The following is an 18,193-nucleotide window of genomic DNA, read 5'->3' on the forward strand; positions in this document are numbered from 1 at the left end:
GTTGAAGGGTAAATGGGAGGAGGAGCTGGGGGAGGAGATCGAGGAAGGTCTGTGGGCGGATGCCCTAGGTAGGGTTAATTCCTCCTCCTCGTGTGCCAGACTCAGCCTGATACAATTTAAGGTGGTTCACAGAGCTCACCTGACGGGGGCGAGGCTGAATAGGTTCTTTGGGGTAGAGGACAGATGTGGAAGGTGCTCAGGGAGCCCGGCGAACCATGTCCATATGTTTTGGTCATGCCCGGCACTGGAGGGGTTCTGGGGAGGAGTGGCGGGAGCAATATCTCAGGTGGTGAAAGTCCAGGTCAAGCCAAGCTGGGGGCTAGCAATATTCGGAGTAGTGGACGAACCGGGAGTGCAGGAGGCGAAAGAGGCCGGCATTCTGGCCTTTGCGTCCCTAGTAGCCCGGCGACGGATCTTGCTAATGTGGAAGGAGGTGAAGCCCCCCAGCGTGGAGGCCTGGATAAATGATATGGCTGGGTTCATAAAGTTGGAGAGGATTAAGTTCGCCTTGAGAGGGTCTGCGCAGGGGTTCTACAGGCGGTGGCAACCGTTCCTAGACTATCTCGCGGAGCGTTAGAGGAAGGTCAGTCAGCAGCAGCAACCTGGGGAGGGGGGGGGGGGGGGGGTCCGGGGAGGGGGAGGGGGAGCTGCCTGGGGGGGTGGATGAGCAAGAGATAACATGAAGAGTCGGGGAAACTGGCACGTACGGGAGAGAGCCAGTGTACAAAGCTATGTAAATATACTATTTTGCCATGTATATATCTTGCTCCGCGCGATTTCTCGTTTCTTTTTTTTAGTTACGGGGGGGGGGTTTATTGTTTGTAAGGGAGAAAAATTGTGTTAAAAACTTTGATAAATATATATTATTTAAAAACTCCACCTGCCAGCGAGAAGACTGACCCGTCATTAACACTGGCAGATTTATGACTCTCTGTCTCCCGCCAGATTCTCCGATCTCGCCCACCGCCAAACTTGCCACGGGCGAGATGGGAGAATTCCATCCTATGATTGACCCAAAAGAAATTCCTGTCCCTCTAAATGTGCAAGTCCTAATTTACACCAAAGCTTGGAATTTAAGAGTCTACTTTATGCATTGTATCTGTATCAAATATTGTTTCAGTATTGAAAATGCTTTGCACAAAAATGAATGCAAAACAAGTGTCTTACAAAGCAGCAACACACGGAAGGGTGACGATCATATCCACAAGAGACAAATTATTTATTGAAATCATCTGGGCCAGTAGCAGATTTGTACCTCAGCTAGGTAGCATGTGAAATCAGACTTTATCTGACTGCTAAGACGAATATCAGGACTCCCATATATTGTAAAGTGTCATCTTCCTATTCTTGTGAATACTAAGAATTATTGATGTGAAGCATTAATATTAATCCTCATTCATTATCAACAGAAATAGATGAATTAGTGTGAAATGATTATTTATATTTCACTACTGAGGACAAATACATAAGTGATTAAGTTACAAGTAAATTGCAAAAGCTATGTGTGCAATTCCAATATGAACAGATGTTCCGCACATTGTCACAACAGATTTAATTTGTTCTACATGAACTAAACTAGGAAATCCAGTCCAGTTACCCCTAAAATCAACAAAAAGTAAATGACAGACCCATTCTACATTAGATAATGACAATCTGTCCCAGTCCGTAACTAGTAATATAAACCCCCAAAATGCACATGGATACATAAATGGCAAGATGCAATCCCAGAACCTGTGCGACTTACCTCACTAAAGTTCACAGCGTCGGGTGAAGTCTGTTAATTAATATGAAACAGATATGCTCATGCATCAAGGGAGCCACACAGCAAAGAAGCTGGGAACTCCATCCAAAGAGTATAAATGGGTTTTGGGGCTCAAGTCCACTTCCCCCACCCCACTGAGGAACCATCCTGGCTTGCTGTAGTGCCTGCATGCAAAACAATTTTTTTTTTTTTGAATTGTGGTAAACTTTGGAGGCCCTAAACAAGATCCTGATCTGAACCACAAGAGACGAAGGGTTCAATTCCATCAAGTCTAGTACACATCTGAGTCCAGGGTTGCAGTTACTCTCACATTCGGAATCCATAACTTTTCTACATCGCTGGCCTTGAAAGAAGCTTCATGCCTGAGAAGTCTGAGGATAACTTCTAAAGATGATCTGGGGTAGGCATATTCACAGGGACTCCAATAGAAATACAGTGGAAATTTCGGCAGAGGACTATACAACTTGTGGGGTCAACATTGTGGAAGTTGGTGGCTGCTTATTAAAGGCATGAGATGAAATTTTACCTGGCAGTAGATTTTAGGTGGGTGATAGTTGAGATGAGCTGTAAACCTGCTTGATGTCATTAGTATGAAGCCAGATTGATTTTAAATGATTGGACGCATTTACAGCTGATCGGTATGAATTCCATGAATTCCAATTGACCTCAGAGACCTGGATAAGGTGAGAGCTGACTCAGGCGCAGGTACAAGCAGAGCCAAGATCTTACCGGCAACAGTCCAGGCACTGAGCAACTGGAATCAAATCGCTGATCCCATAATGTACCAAAATATGTCAGGACAATATTACCTTATTTCTGTGTAATCTACCTATATTATATTAAATGATGCTGAGGGTAATGTTATGTGACCTATTAGGTATAGCAGGAGTCAACAATGACATGAAAAACCCATTGCAATGTGTCCAGATTTCCCCTGAAAAAGTTTTTACTTATCAATATGCTGCTTGGTAGAAAAAATTTGAATACGGATTACAGGGTCAACGGCAGGGTTCTGAGGAATGTGGAGGAACAGAGAGATCTTGGGGTTCATGTCGACAGATCTCTGAAGGTTGCCACTCAATTGGATAGAGCCGTGAAGAAGGTTTATAGTGTGTTAGCGTTTATTAACAGGGTGCTTGAGTTTAAGAGCCACGGGGTTATGCTGCAACTATACATATCCCTGGTGAGACCACATTTGGAATATTGTGTGCAGTTCTGGTCACCTCACTATAGGAAGGATGTGGAAGCATTGGAAAGGGTGCAAAGGAGATTTACCAGGATGCTGCCTGGTTTGCAGGATAGGTCTTATGAGGAAAGGTTGAGGGAGCTCGGACTTTCCTCTTTGGAGCAGAGGAGGATGAGAGGCGACTTAACAGAGGTTTATAAGATAATGAGGGGGATAGATAGAATAGAGTGGACGTTCAGAGACTATTTCCTCGGGTGGATGGTGCTGTTACAAGGGGGCATAACTATAAGATTCAGGGTGGGAGATATGGGAGGGATGTCCGAGGTAGGTTCTTTACTCAGAGAATGGTTAGGGTGTGGAATGGACTGCCTGCTGTGATAGTGGAGTCGGACACTTTAGGAACTTTCAAGCGGTTATTGGATAGGCACATGGAGCACACCAGAATGACAGGGAGTGGGATAGCTTGATCTTGGTTTCGGACAATGCTCGGCACAACATCGAGGGCCGAAGGGCCTGTTCTGTGCTGTACTGTTCTATGTTCTATGTTCTAGATTCTAACATTCCCCATTCTGACAGCACACAACTGCCCCTTTCCCAGTTCTCCAATGAACCATGACTGCTCTTTTCATTATTGGCAAGACCCCAAGCTGAGCTCCAGATATCACATTCTCTCCATTGCAATGACTACGTACCCCCAAGTGCCCCCAATACCCATCTCCTCCCCTACCTCAACCCATTGTTTACAGAACCCATCATCCATGTCTTTGTCACTTCCAGATTTAACTATTCCTATGCTCTCTGGGCTGATTTCCCATCTTCCACCCATAAGCTTTAGTACTTCAGGCATATTCTCTTGATTAAGCTCCAGAAACACTTTTTCCCTTCCTATCCTCCTTTTCCATTAAAAACATAATTCCAATTAAGCAGCAATTTAACGTGGCCAATCCACCTACCCTGCACATCTTTGGGTTGTGGGAGTGAGATCCACGCAGACATGGGGAGAATATGCAAACTTCACATGGACAGCAAACCAGGGCTGAGATCGAACCCAGGTACTTGGCACCCTGAGGCAGCAGTGCTAACCACTGCACCATCATGTCGCCCTCCTTTTCCATTTTAAGACCTTTCTTTAAACCCATTCCTGTGGCCAAGTCAACAATCCCTTTCCCAGTCCTTCCAGACACTCAAAGATCCTACTTACACAATTCACCCGCATCTCAATGCTCTATTCCCAAGCCACAGGGGGAACTATCTCCCATATTGACACATGAGCGGCGCGATTCTCCCAGCCCCGCGCCGGGCCGGAGAATCGCCGCAACCGCGCCATGCCGTCCCGACACCGGCGCGCGATTCTCCGAGGTGCGGAGAATGGGCCCCATTTGCGCTGGCGTGTTTGGTGCGGCGCCGGTCGCTGGCCGCTGTACGAGGCCGGGCCACCGATTCTCCGGCCCGGATGGGCCGAGCGGCCGCGCGGAAAAAGCAGAGTCCCGTCCACACCTGGTCGCTGCCGGCGGGAACTCTGCGCGAAGGGTTGGGGGGCGGCCTGTGGGGGGGGCTCCGTCCCCGGGGGGGGGGCCTCCGATGGGGTCAGGCCTGCGATTGGGGCCCTCCAAATAGCGGGCCAGCCTCTCCCCCCCGGGCCTACTTTGTTGCGCGTCCGGCCCCAGAACCCGCGTGCCATGTTGCATCGGGGCCGACGTGTTCCGTGAAGCCATCGCGCATGCGTGGTTTGGCGCCGCCCCCAATGGGTGCCAGGAAGTGAGGCTGGAGTGGTGTGAACCGCTCCAGCACCGTGCTGGCCCCCTGTGGAGGTCAGAATCGCTACTGCCCGCGCCCGTTTCGCGCCATCGTGAAACGCGACGGCGTTCACGACGGCGCGGACACTCTGTCCCGCGTTCGGAGAATCGCGCCCATGGTTTGCACAGCTCTCAATACTTGTAGTTTTAACTCTTGCCACTTGTTTTCTTGTTGCAACAACCAGTTCAGAGGTCTATTGAAAAGGAGCATGGTGTTGCCTTCAAGGAGTGACAACAACAATAATTTATAAAGCACTTTTAACTTGGAAAAACATCATTAAATTTTCACAGCAGCAGACAGAAAATACTAAAAGCTTGGTCAAAGGATTGGGTTTAAAGAAGGGTCTTAAAATGGAAGAGGGGGTTAGGATGGGCCGAATGGCCTCCTTCTGCACTGTAGGGATTCTATGATTCATGATTCTATAATAGTTAAATCTGGAAGTGACAAAGACGTGGATGATGTGTTCTGTAAGTAATAGGTTGAGGTAGGGTAGGAGACGGGTAATGCTATGCACTTGGGGGTAAGTAGTCATTGTGATGGAGAGACTGTGAGGTCAGGAGCTTAGCTTGCGGTCACATAGGACACTGCGATTGCTAACATTCTGGTCAAATTTGAAGTTGGAAGTTGTTTGGTGGAGAGGTTACATAAATGGCCAAATATGATGGCTTCTGTTTTCCTAATGCTTAGTGGTATCAGTAAAAATACATCCAATATTGAGCATCAAAGTTTGCCATCTGATAGCACTGAAGGACAGCAATAGAATGGTACTTATTGGGAAATTGGTCTTTTTGAACCCTGCAGCTTAGAATGACTGCAGTACATCGCCACTATGTTTATCTCAGTGATTTCTGGAGTTATCCCGAGTGACAATGTCAGCTCACAGGAACGATGTGATAATCCATCTGAACTCGAGAACTTGCAGCCCTCTTCATCTTCTTGCCATTCTCTAAGGGAAACATGACAAACGCATTGAGGGCTGAATTTGAATCTGGAAACAAAGAGTGTGGCTTTGGGAGTGGGTGGGAGGTTCAAACCAGTGAAATGACAATGTGGCTGGAAGCTTGCTCCAACCTGACTGCAACTTTGAGACTGCATATGAGCAACCCCCTTGGGAGAGACAAGCTGTCAATTTCAATATGTTAATCAGTCAATTATAGCAATATTATTGTGGCTTTTGCAATTTAACTGTGGATCCACAGGATTTATGGGCTTTCTGGAACTAACCACTGAGAGTAAGGCATGATGCAAGAACAATTGACAGGTTGAACCATTACTTAGAGAAATGGCAAAGGCATAGTAAGACTTCCCAGCTGCTTCCCTGCCCCTGCTTAATCCTTGTTCACTGTTGTGCCGAGAAATCACTTTATAAACTGGATATTTGATCTGCATTTTGTAGTTCTGATCTGTCAGATCAACATAGGTTGTGCGACTTGCGCTGTGTTACTTCGGACTTTAGATGAGGTCCAAGGTGACCCAGATCAGCAACAGTCCATAGCTCACAGGTCAAAATTCCCCCATGAAAAGAGTGATCAGCAGGGAAGTGCAGCTCTCAGAAGGCCATAGCATCCAGACAGAAGACTGGATTTTACAGACCCCTGCCAAGCACATTTCACCAGGGGTGGGGTGAGGACAGGTAAGATACACGGGGTGGTAAGCTGATCACCTTCCCATCCACCGCCGAGATGTCCCCCTTAACCCAGCAGGTGAGCGAGTGCCGAAACCGTCTGGTGATATACAGCACTGTAAATACACAAGGGGTTAATGTAGATACAATAGGACACTGTAAATACACAAGGGGTTAATGTAAATACACTTTGACTAGGTAAACACTAGAGGGAGCACCAGAGACATCACGACACACAGACATTCAACCAATAGGTCAGTAAGATAGGACAGGACCAATGGGCAGTCAAGACACACCCAGAGGTGACACTACCACAAGGGGGCTACCCATATAAAAGGACAGGGCACACATGCTCTTTCTCTTTCCATAGGCGACACTCAGAGAGACAGGAGCAGATCAGAGAAGCATCACACCCACCCCATGGATTAGAGCAGACTGGTTAGTTAGTTGAGTTACTATAGTTAGATTAGCAAGAGAGTCGAACTCAAGTAGGAGAACTGTTAACGGTTCAATAAATCTTATATTGAACCAACGCCTTCGTTTGGTGTATACGTGATCAGTCAATTGCATCATGTGCAATCCGTGTTACCCCAGGGTGAACAACACGACAACCGACAGCTCTCAAGGGGGCAGACTTCCTCTGACTGAGAGGTGTAATTCCAACTCTCAGGATGTTTCACTCACTGGCAGAGCATTATGGCTGTAGTGCGTGCTTCTTTCAAGTGTGCCAGCTGCTGGCCAACCCTTGAAATGGAGGGGGAGTTGGGGTGAGCAATTATGGCATTACATAACTATCAGTGTGCATGTCAAGCTTGGATGGAAAGACGTGTGGAGATGGATAGACAGAAAGATGTACCTGCAGGTAAAGTTGCTATGAGGAATGATGTACTGCAGTAGGCTTGAGAGGCAGTGAGGAGGCTGGGGTGAAACACCCATCAGAATGTTGTTGAATGTGCCATTACTCTCACTGTTCCTGCCCTGCTAAGATTATCAAACCACATTTGACATTGAAACCATAAGCATGGCACCACACTTTTTGCTGCTGAGTAACCTCCTCCCATGATTCTTTGCTCCATCAGCAGGCTTCCTCTTCACATCGGAAAGGAACAATATTTCCCTATGAGTCCTTCTAGTGCCCAGCATCACATTCAACATTGCGCTAAAACAAGATGCAGCCTTTGAGCATCTGCACTCCATTCTGTCAATCCCTTCTCCTGTGCTTCCAACTTCAATATCCACCGAAGCTGTGTATTTGGAGTGTCCCCTTACATCCTGGAGGGAAAAATCACCTTGGGTGAGTGGTCATCATGTATGCTCACAATATGTGGTCAGGAACCCTGGAAGTGGTATGGTAATGCAATGGCTGGTTTAGAATGTCACTGACAGACACAACACACTGACTCCGGCTCTCCTGCATGTGACTGAACCGGCAGTTACACTCCCCAGCACCCAATGCATCGCAAACTTTATAACCAGAACCCAGGATCCCTCAAATATTGAAATGTGCTATTTGGCAATCCATGCAAGGCTTTAAAGAAAAGGACTTCTACACCCATAGAAAATAGAGATATTTTACTGGGGGGTCCGTGCCGGGGAGGGGGATGGGGGTGTCCGTGCCGGGGTGGAGGTTGGGGGGGGGGTACGTGCCGGGGAGGGGGATGGGGGTGTCCGTGCCAGGGTGGAGGTTGGGGGGGGGATCTGTGCCGGGGTGGAGGTTTGGGGGGGGGGGGTCCGTGCCGGGGTGGAGGTTGGGGGGGGTCCGTGCCGGGGAGGGGGATGGGGGTGTCCGTGCCGGGGTGGAGGTTGGGGGGGGTCCGTGCCGGGGAGGGGGATGGGGGTGTCCGTGCCGGGGTGGAGGTTGGGGGGGGGTCCGTGCCGGGGAGGGGGATGGGGGTGTCCGTGCCGGGGTGGAGGTTGGGGGGGGGGTCCGTGCCGGGGAGGGGGATGGGGGTGTCCGTGCCTGGGTGGAGGTTGGGGGGGGGGGGGTTTGTGCCGGGGAGGGGGATGGGGGTGTCCGTGCCGGGGTGGAGGTTGGGGGGGGAGTCCGTGCCGGGGTGGAGGTGGGGGGGGGTGTCCGTGCCTGGGTGGAGGTTGGGGGGGGGGGGGTCCCTGCTGGGGAGGGGGATGGGAGGGCAAGTGAGTTGGTCCACCTGGCCAGGTGCCAGCCTCCAACAGTTGGACCCATGCGGTCCATGCCACCTGGCTGGGGGGAGGAGGGGATATGGGCAATGATGACATGTCGTCGTTCCCCTCCCCCACCAGGCCGTCATGTTTTCAGACCATCCAGCGATGTTGGCCGCCGTGGCGGCAGCCGCTCATGTCTATGTTGCCCTGGATGAGGAGGAGGAGGAGCGTGCCAGAGAGGCGGCGCAGGCTGCTGCAGAGGGGCAGGCGGCAGCCGCCCAGGCTGGAGGGACACCCGACCGACAGGACGAGGAGGGGGTTGGAGGATGTCGCGGCCCCACGGCAACGGAGGCACCCGAGGGCGCCCCGTGTGTACCGGCCCAGGCAGCCATACCAGGACCTCACGGACCGGGAATGCAGGAGGAGACTCCGGATGAGCCGGGAAACCGTGGCACACATCTGCTACCTGCTGGCACACCTGTCACCGCGTGGCACTGGCGGGGGACACCCTCTCCCCGTGTCCGTCAAGGTTACGGTGGCCCTGAACTTTTATGCAACGGGGTCATTCCAGGCACCGAGTGGGGACCTGTCCGGCATATCGCAGACATCGGTGCACCGGTGCATCCGGGCAGTGACAGATGCCCTATATGCCATGGCGCACCGCTACATCCGCTTCCCCGTGGACCGGGCCAGCCAAGATGCCCGGGCCGTGGGCTTCTCTGCCGTTGCCGGGTTCCCCATGGTCCAGGGCGCGATTGATGGGATGCACGTCGCCGTGCGGCCACCTGCAGATAACAGGGCCGTGTTCACTAATAGGAAAGGGACCTATTCGATGAACGTACAGGTGGTCTGCGACCACCGCATGATGATCCTGCACGTCTGCGCCCGTCACCCAGGCAGTGTACACGACTCATTCGTGTTGTCGCGGTCATCCATCCCCGGCATGTACGAGGGACGCCATCCCCGGCTGAGGGGCTGGTTGCTGGGCGACAGGGGCTACCCATTGCGATCGTGGCTGATGACGCCTGTACGGAGGCCACGCAATGAGGCGGAGAACCGCTACAATGATGCCCATGTAGCGACAAGGGGAGTGATAGAGAGGTGCTTTGGCGTGCTGAAGATGCGTTTCAGATGCCTAGACCTCTCTGGGGGCGCCCTCCAGTATCGGTCAGATAGGGTCGGCCGCATCATTGTGGTGTGCTGCGTCCTGCACAACATAGCCCAGCAGAGGGGCGATGTGCCGCAGGCAGAGGAGGGGGAAGGGGAGGAGCAGCAGGAAGAGGCGCAGTCCTCCCCAGATGAGGAGGATGGGGGTAATGGTCAGGGCAGACGGGGTAGACACAGGCGGGTGGCTGTCCACCGTTACCGGCTGGCCCAGCGGGCACAGGACAGACTGATAGACGCACGCTTCACTGACTAGATGGGCGTGGGAATCGGGTAGTATGGCCACAGACCGCACACCATGGCAACAGCCGACCACCCACACCCCCCACCCATCCACCCACCCAGCACCCTCACCCCCCTCTCCAACCCCACCCACCCCACCCGCATGCACCCCCCCCCCCCCCCATTGCCGATCCACCTGCGGCACAACGGGCCGGGCTCACACAGTTGTGGGTGGACGCGTGTCTATTGCAGGCCATGGAGGATGATGACAACCCGCCCTGCGGTGAGCTCCTGGCTCTACATCGTTGGACTATGACTGACCCATGGCCACAGTACCACCATCCACCCGGACCATCCCTGCATGCGGCTGTGACACTGCAGCGCACGGTCCCGTCCTCTGCCCGGGGGATGTTGATGGCGGCCCAGGGGGAAGGGGGCAGACTCACCTGGGGCTGAAGTAAGACCACCCCTCACACACACACTTGCGCTCAACGTACATGACACCCCCGCACACTTTGGACAGAGCACAAAGGCAGCTTCTGTAGGTGTAACATTGACTTTAATAACCAAAGGAGTTCATGCACGTGCCCTAGCCCCTAAAACTCATCTGTGCCCTGCAACCGTGCCAACTTACTCAGTGTCTAATTGTTTGGCCTTACGGGCCCTTTGACTACGTCTACGTGGTTCCCCAGATGGTACAGCAGAACTGGAGGTGGACTCCTGTGATTCCTGCCCTCTGACACTGGATCCCTTTGGCGGCCGTTTCCTGGGGCGTCCTGGCCTAGATGGGCCAGGCTGCAGCCCGGGCGACTGGGATGGCGAGCTGCCAGCCTGTCCTGCCCGTTGCCCACCCGATGCACCTGGGACGGAAGGGGGGGAGTCCGAGGTGTCGCGGTGTACCGGGACCTCCCCTACAGAGGGAGCCGGGACGGACCACACCACCTCCTCCTCCCTCGGGGTGCCCGATGGCCCCCAGGCCTCTACATGGGTGGGGGATGCGAACGGACTGGCCATCCGACGCCCCCCCCCGACATCTGGCGCTGCCAGTCCTGGAGGCCCGTGCTGGTATCGACAGGGGTCTGCAGGTTTGCAGCCATGGAGCCCAGGGGGTTGGCAAACCCTGTCTGTGACAGTGCGATGCCGGCTCGCACATGGCCACTGGCGCCGATGCCCTCAGCGATGGCCTGCAGAGACTGGGCCATGGCCTGCTGAGACTGGGCCATGGCCTGCAGAGACTGGGCCATGGCCTGCTGAGACTGGGCTATGGCGTTGAGCGCCTCTGCCATCTGGCGCTGGCACTGGCTCATGGCCTCCTGTGAGAGGGCAGCCATTTCCTGGGCCACAGACGCCGCCTGCACGGAAAGTCCCAGGCCTCGCAAACCGTTCCCCGTGTCTGACACCGTCACACCCATTGCCTCCACCGCGGACGCGACCCGTGCGGTGTCGGCCTGGGTGGCACGCATGACCGGCACCACTTCCAGCTCCTGGACGCGGGTGGACTCCTCCACCTGCGACCGCAGCCGCCGCAAGCCACCCGTCACCCTCTTCGCTTGTCTCCGGGTCGGTGGTTGCATCGGATCTATGTGTGGGTGTGGTAACTCCAGGAACCCGGGATCCATCTGGGCGGCAGGTGTTCGCTTGGGCTGGGCTGCCCTCCGACCGCCCGGCCCCTCTGCTGCTCCTACCTCCACCTGCTGTACCGGGACAGCTGTGTTGTGCGCACCAGTGAGTGTACCAGACGCCTCATCACTAAAGTGCCCAACCGAGGTGAGTGTTTCTACGATGGTGGAGGGTGTTGGTGACAGCAGTGGCGTTGTGTCGTGCTCTTCGTCCCACTCTGAGTCCATGGCACTTTGGGGTGGGGGTTCGTCTCCACCCATCCACTCTGAGTCACTGTCCGGTATTTCGTCTTCCTGGGTAGTGCTGTCCCGGGTAGTGGTGTCCCGGGTAGTGGCGTACCGGGTAGTGGTGTCCTGGGTAGTGGTGTCCTGGGTAGTGGTGTCCTGGCTCGGATGTGACGGGGGCCTGTGGCTGCCCCCCTCGTCGCTGGGTGGTCGCTCCCGCACGTGACGGGGGTGTCGTCTCCCTGTTGCTCCAAGTCTCTCCGTCTCCCGTGGTGTGCGAGGGGCATCCTGCGGGCGTCGCATGCCGGAGGGTCCGGGTCTCTCCGTCTCCTGTGGCCTCCGAGGGGCATCCTGCGGGCGTCGCATGCCAGAGGGTGCGGGTCTCTCTGTCTCCCGTGGCCTCCGAGGGGCATCTTGCGGGCGTCGCATGCCGGAGGGTCCGGGTCTCTCCATCTCCCGTGGCCTCCGAGGGCATCCTGCGGGCGGTCTGCATCTGCGGGGATGGGTGCCTGGACGTTTGGTCCTGCGATACACAATGAAGCATGCATGGTTAGACATCAGGCAGTGATCAGGTGATACAGGGGAGGGGGATATAGGGGAGGGGGGATATGGGGACGGGCTGTTGGTGGCTCACTTGCTACTACGCCCCCGACCTCTGCATCAGCAACCTCCCGGTCCTCAGGTCCACCAGCCAGTTCCAGGGCCCTTTCCTGGTGTTCGGTCAGTGGCCTCTCATCAGCGGGGCCTCCTCCAGACCTCACATGCTCCCTATTGTTGTGTGCGTGCTTCTCCTGTGGCGGGGGCGGGGAGGTGGGGGGCAGGGGTAAAAGGCAACACTGTTAGGCAGGTATATGAATGCACGCCATCGGTTGCGCGTGCATTGCAGAGGTTAAGGTTAGGGCTGGATTCACTTGGGGATATGGGGGACGGGGGATATGGGGGAGGGGGGGATATGGGGGTGGGGGGATATGGGGGAGGGGGTATATGGGGGAGGGGGATATGGGGGAGGGGGGATATGGGGGAGGCGGGATATGGGGGAGGGGGGATATGGGGAGGGGGGATATGGGGGAGGGGGGGATATGGGGAGGGGGATATGGGGGAGGGGGGATATGGGGGAGGGGGGATATGGGGGAGGGGGGATATGGGGGAGGGGGGATATGGGGGAGGCTCACCCTGCCTGCTCTGACGAGGTCGTTCACCTTCTCGTGGCACTGGGTGCCTGTCCGTGGTGTTAGGGCCACAGCGGTGACGGCCTCTGCCACTTCCCTCCACAGACGCCGGCTGTGGCGTGGGGCAACTCTGCAGCCGTGCCCGGGATACAGGGCGTCCCTCCTCTGCTCCACTGCGTCCAGGAGCGCCTCCACATCGCGTGACTCGAACCTCGGGGCTGAGCGACGGCCAGCCATCCAGTCGGGTGTTGCGGTCGGGTGTTCCGGTCAGGTGGGGGGGGAGCAGCGCGGCCTTATGAGCCGTCACGCCGTGCGGCGCGTATGACGCTGCATGGCGTGAACCACTGCACAAGCGCGGATCCCGTTACGTCGCTGCTAGCCCATTTCGGGCCGGAGACTATCGACCCATTTTTCCGACGTGACGCAAGTCGGATTTGCGCTGTTTTTTGCAACGATCGGCGGACTTTCCGCCGATAACGGAGAATTTCGCCCCTCATGTTAAAAAAAGGATAAAACATAATTGAGGAAATCGATGGTAAGAGCATCACAGGCAAATGATTGCTTAAGGAACCAACAATTGGGAACAGATTTGGCAGCGCATGTATATGGTATAGGAGAATGGTCCATTGTCACAGCATTTTAAAGAGGAGGTTTCACCCCCCCCCCCCCCCCCCTCCAACCCCACCCCAAAAGAGGTGGGTATGGATCAGATGACATATAAAAATGCAACAAAAAAAAAGGCCTAACCATTCATTCCAAATTTAATGCAGTCAGGGCAGTAGCAAACAACCAACCCAGTCACAGGAAGTGGATTAATCACTTAAATATTATAATGAGGTCACATACCTCAGAATTAACCATCATTTTAAATTTAACCGTGGTCAACTGGGTTTCCCGATACATGGGAAATCCAACAGTTAATGGGAAGCAAGGATGCGTGGGTTCAGGGATTATGTGCCTTTCCACTTGACTGTTGGATTCAGTTTTCCTGTTTTACCCACTGCCCATGATCAAACAGAGCTTCGCCATTCCTATCTTGGCTTCCCACCTTCCTGGTTCTTCTGATCTCTCCCCTCAACTCTTCCATCTCCCCTGCCCAAAGGCCACTAATCTCCCCACCACTTGTGATGTTCCTTGTATAGTTCTCCAAGATGGCTAAAAGTTGTGGTGTTGACAAAGAACATCAAGCTATGTATTTGAAACAAAGCTAATTTATTTTACACTACTTAGAATGGTTTGCACACTCCACTAAGTAATAGCTAATAAAACAACAGTATAATATCTACATTACAGAAATCTATAATATCTTTTTAGTGCAGCTAACAATCTATCTCAACCTCTCACTACCCTTCCTCATAGCGCTCTCTCCCAGAATACCTAGACATGCAGCCTAAGACTACTCTGTGGTGCCATCTAGTGTTGAGATACATCATCTTATTAACACTTTACACTCCTTACATTATACATATCATTACACCACTGACCCTATCAATCTCTCTGGGTTTGCTGATCTCCACTCCACTCCCCAGCTGTTGCCTGGTCATTTTTTAAAATTCTTACATGGGATGCGGGTGTCGCTGGCTTGCACAGCATTTATTGCCCATCCCTGAATGCCCTTGGACTAAGTGGCTTGCTAGGCCATTTTGAAGGGTCTGGAGTCACTGTAGGCAAATTAGTGAATCAGATGAGTTTTAACTACAATCGACAATTTTTACTGAATTCAAATTTCCTCATCTGCCATGGAGACTGCTGACAGTATCCTGTATGTGCTCTGAGGGCTTCTGGTCATGTGGACCCCCACCCAGATAGCCCTTCTGGAAACCCTCAGACCTCAGCAGTATCATCAAGGAGATGGGCGTGGCCATGCTGAATCACCATCCCACCCAGATGTTGGCACTCCTCACTCCTCAGAATTGCAACCCCACAGTGGATGTTGCAGGGGATTAGCAGAGTTCATCCCGTACAGAGGCACAAGCACCATTACCTTTGGAACCCTCCCTAGTACACAGCCCCTCTCAGAATGAATGCTTCACCAGAGACACTATCAACTAGGTCACCCCTGAGGATCACAAGACATCTCCAAGCCCTGCCTGTCCACTGGTCCTCTGATCCCAGCCATCGCGTCACAGCCAGGAAACCTGACCAGCATCCTGTCGCAACCAGTGGTGAGATTCAAACCCAGGCAGAGCATTACACTGGATCTCTGGATTATGAGTCCAGTGACAATACCACTATGCCACCACCTCCCCTGAAGGCCTGTTCACCCCATAGTCAGTCTGCCTCTCAACCTGGCTGCCTGTGGCTGGGAAACACAAGTCTTGCTGTTAAATTCAGCAGAATATGATGGAAACTCATTCTTCCACATTTCCTGTCCACATGAAGTGCTCCCCAACCACACCATCACCTCCGCCCCTCCCACTGCCTGCCCCCTCAGCCGTCCCTACCACCACTACTTCCATGACACTGAGCTAATATTAGGGCCATAAATGTCACTGATACAAAAGAGCTTAGTGTTAGCATTGCCACACTTTTCCTCATTCGTGACCTCAGATTTTCTGTGAGTTACAAAGCGAGTGAAGAGGAATGAAAGCCAGAAACCCTGATACATATTTTTATCAAATGTTGGAATGACATTTCATAAAATAACAGCCAATGGACAACCTTTATGATATGCAACCCAGAAGTTGCCATGTTATCAAAATCTCACCCCAATATCCCATTGTTATAAATCAATCATTCTTCAATCTGGCACAATGGATGTGTTGCTTGAGATTCCTGTATCTGTTTTTATATGAAAGCAGCATTAACGGGACTGAATCTAATCTATTTGTTGCAGCATATATATCTGTCACATTTTGTTGACAATAGCCATAAATATTGAACTCAAGCTATATTCATATTACAATTGAAAGATCATCGTGGAGCACTTTTGGTCTTCTGCATGTTGCCTATTATAAATTTGAAACATTTATCTTAATATGCTTCACAAAATAAGTTAATTTTAATTAAGTAATAAGCCTGGCTCATTGAATACTGTGGGGTGGATTCTCCTTTGGCTGCCGTCGGTAGTTTCCCGAACCGGCGGACAATCGAGCGTTGGCCGAAAAACGGGATCAGTGCCAGGCACCAATCCTGTTCCGGTGTTCAAGACCCGAGCTCACAGCAGCGAGCTACACGCCTCACGTTGGTGGGGCAGATTTGCATGGATTTTAATGTGATTAACGGGCTGGAAGTCTAAATCTACACCCCCCCCCCACGGTGCTCCACCCCTCCACAATGATCCAGCCCTCCGCGATGCTCCACCCCTCCATGATGCTCCACCCCGACACGCTGCTCCACCCCTCTGTAATGCTCCACCCTTTTGCGATGCTCTACCCCTCCACTATGCTCCACCCTCCACAACTCACCAGCCCCCATGATGCTCCACCCCTCCGTGATGCTCCACCCCTCCACAATGATCCACCCTTCTGCGATGCTCCATCCCTCCACGAAGCTCCACCCCCCATGATGGCTCACCCCTCCGTGATGCTCTACCCATCTGCGATGCTCCACCCCTCTGCGATGTTACTCCCCTCTGGAATGCTCCACCCCTCTGCGATGTTACATCCCACTGCGATGCTCCACCCCTCTGCTATGTTACACCTCCACCCCTCTGCGATGCTCCACCCCTCTGCGATCTTACATCTCCACCCCTCTGCGATGCTCCACCCCTCTGCGATCTTACACCCCACTGCGATGCTTCAGCCCTCTCAGCCAGGTGTCATGCGAACCGACAGGCTCCTGGTTGTTGCGACTGCTGATTGCTGACAGTATCCTGCATGTGTTCTGAGAGCTTCTGGTCATGTGAATCCTCAATCAGCCACCCTACTGGAAACCCTCATACCCAGAAGTATCATAAAGGCAGTGGGCTTGGCCATGTTGTTTCACCGGCCCACCAGGTGTCCGCACTCCTCAGTGCATTCCTCAGAAGTGCAGCCCCACAGCAGAGGGGATGAGCAGAGCTCACCCCAAATAAGGGCCATATGCATTATTGCTGCTGGAACCCTCCCTGCCACACAGCCCCTCTCAGAGTGAATGCCTCACCAGACACTATCGGCGAGCCCAGCCCTGAGGAACATGAGAGGCCTCCAAGCCCTGCCTGCCCACTGTGCCCTTGATCCCATGCATCCTGCCCCAAGCCAGGAAACTTGGCCTGCTCCATGTCACAACCTGTGTGTCAAACCCAGCAGCTAACGTCCCAGGGAACGCACACATTCCTCGCTCATCCCCAGCTGTAGGACCTGCGTGCATAGCAGGTCGTTAGCATGAAGATGAATGTCTGCACAATATCAACATCTCCATCACATGACCAGTTGCCTCCCTCCTAGTCAGATAACACAAGTCTCACCCAGTGAGGAGACCTACAGTCGGCCACATGGGGAGAAACAGGGCAGGAGCCTATCACTAACACTGGTTGCGGCAGCCTCCTCATCTGACAAGGAGGTGTCCAGGATGGTCTGAGCTGGCAGAACAGGCCGACCAACATATGATCCAGGGCTGCACACCGGACAATCCCTGTTGGCAGGGATGGGTGGTATGGATAGACGCTCCCCACTCACAGGCCGGGTGCCAGTCACTGATGGGGACAGGGTGCAGTGCGGACTACATCATCACAAAGGGCTGGCGGGGGGTGGGTGGGTGGGTTGAGGGGGGGGGGGGCAGTGCATGTTGAGGGTGACGCAGCAGTATAATTCAGCGTGACCATGTAACCTGGTGGCATTGGATGATCAAGTGAATATTCATCTTCCTGACATTCTCTGTCCTTCCTCCCCACAGAGACACGCATTTTGGACGACAGCCATTTGCTACTGTCGCAAATGCATGGTGGCGAAAACACCAGGGCCAGGGAGGACTCTGCACAGCAGAGCATGGCCCAGAAGAGAAGGGGCCAACCGGTGAGGCTCAATTGCCAGCCATCCAACAGGCTGAGGAGGAGATATGAAGGAGGGGTATAATGTCGCCGCCTGTCCTTCGAGGAGCTGCCAGACCACGTGTGCCACTGACGACTCTGACTAACCAGGGAGACCGTGTGCCACCTGTGCCAGGCACTACGGGGATATGGTGAAAGACATCCGCTCCTGGTGGCCATGTGCAAGGTGACGGTCTCCCTGAATAACTATGCCTCTGGCTCATTCCAGGGCTCGAACAGTGATCTGTGTGGGATATCACAAAAGTCCACATGCAGGTGCTTCCGCGCTGTCACTGATACCCTATGCACCCGGGCATCAAACTACATCACCGTCAACCTGGACCAGACCCAAC

Source organism: Scyliorhinus torazame, chromosome 10, assembly GCF_047496885.1.
Source record: "Scyliorhinus torazame isolate Kashiwa2021f chromosome 10, sScyTor2.1, whole genome shotgun sequence".
Classification (NCBI taxonomy): domain Eukaryota; kingdom Metazoa; phylum Chordata; class Chondrichthyes; order Carcharhiniformes; family Scyliorhinidae; genus Scyliorhinus; species Scyliorhinus torazame.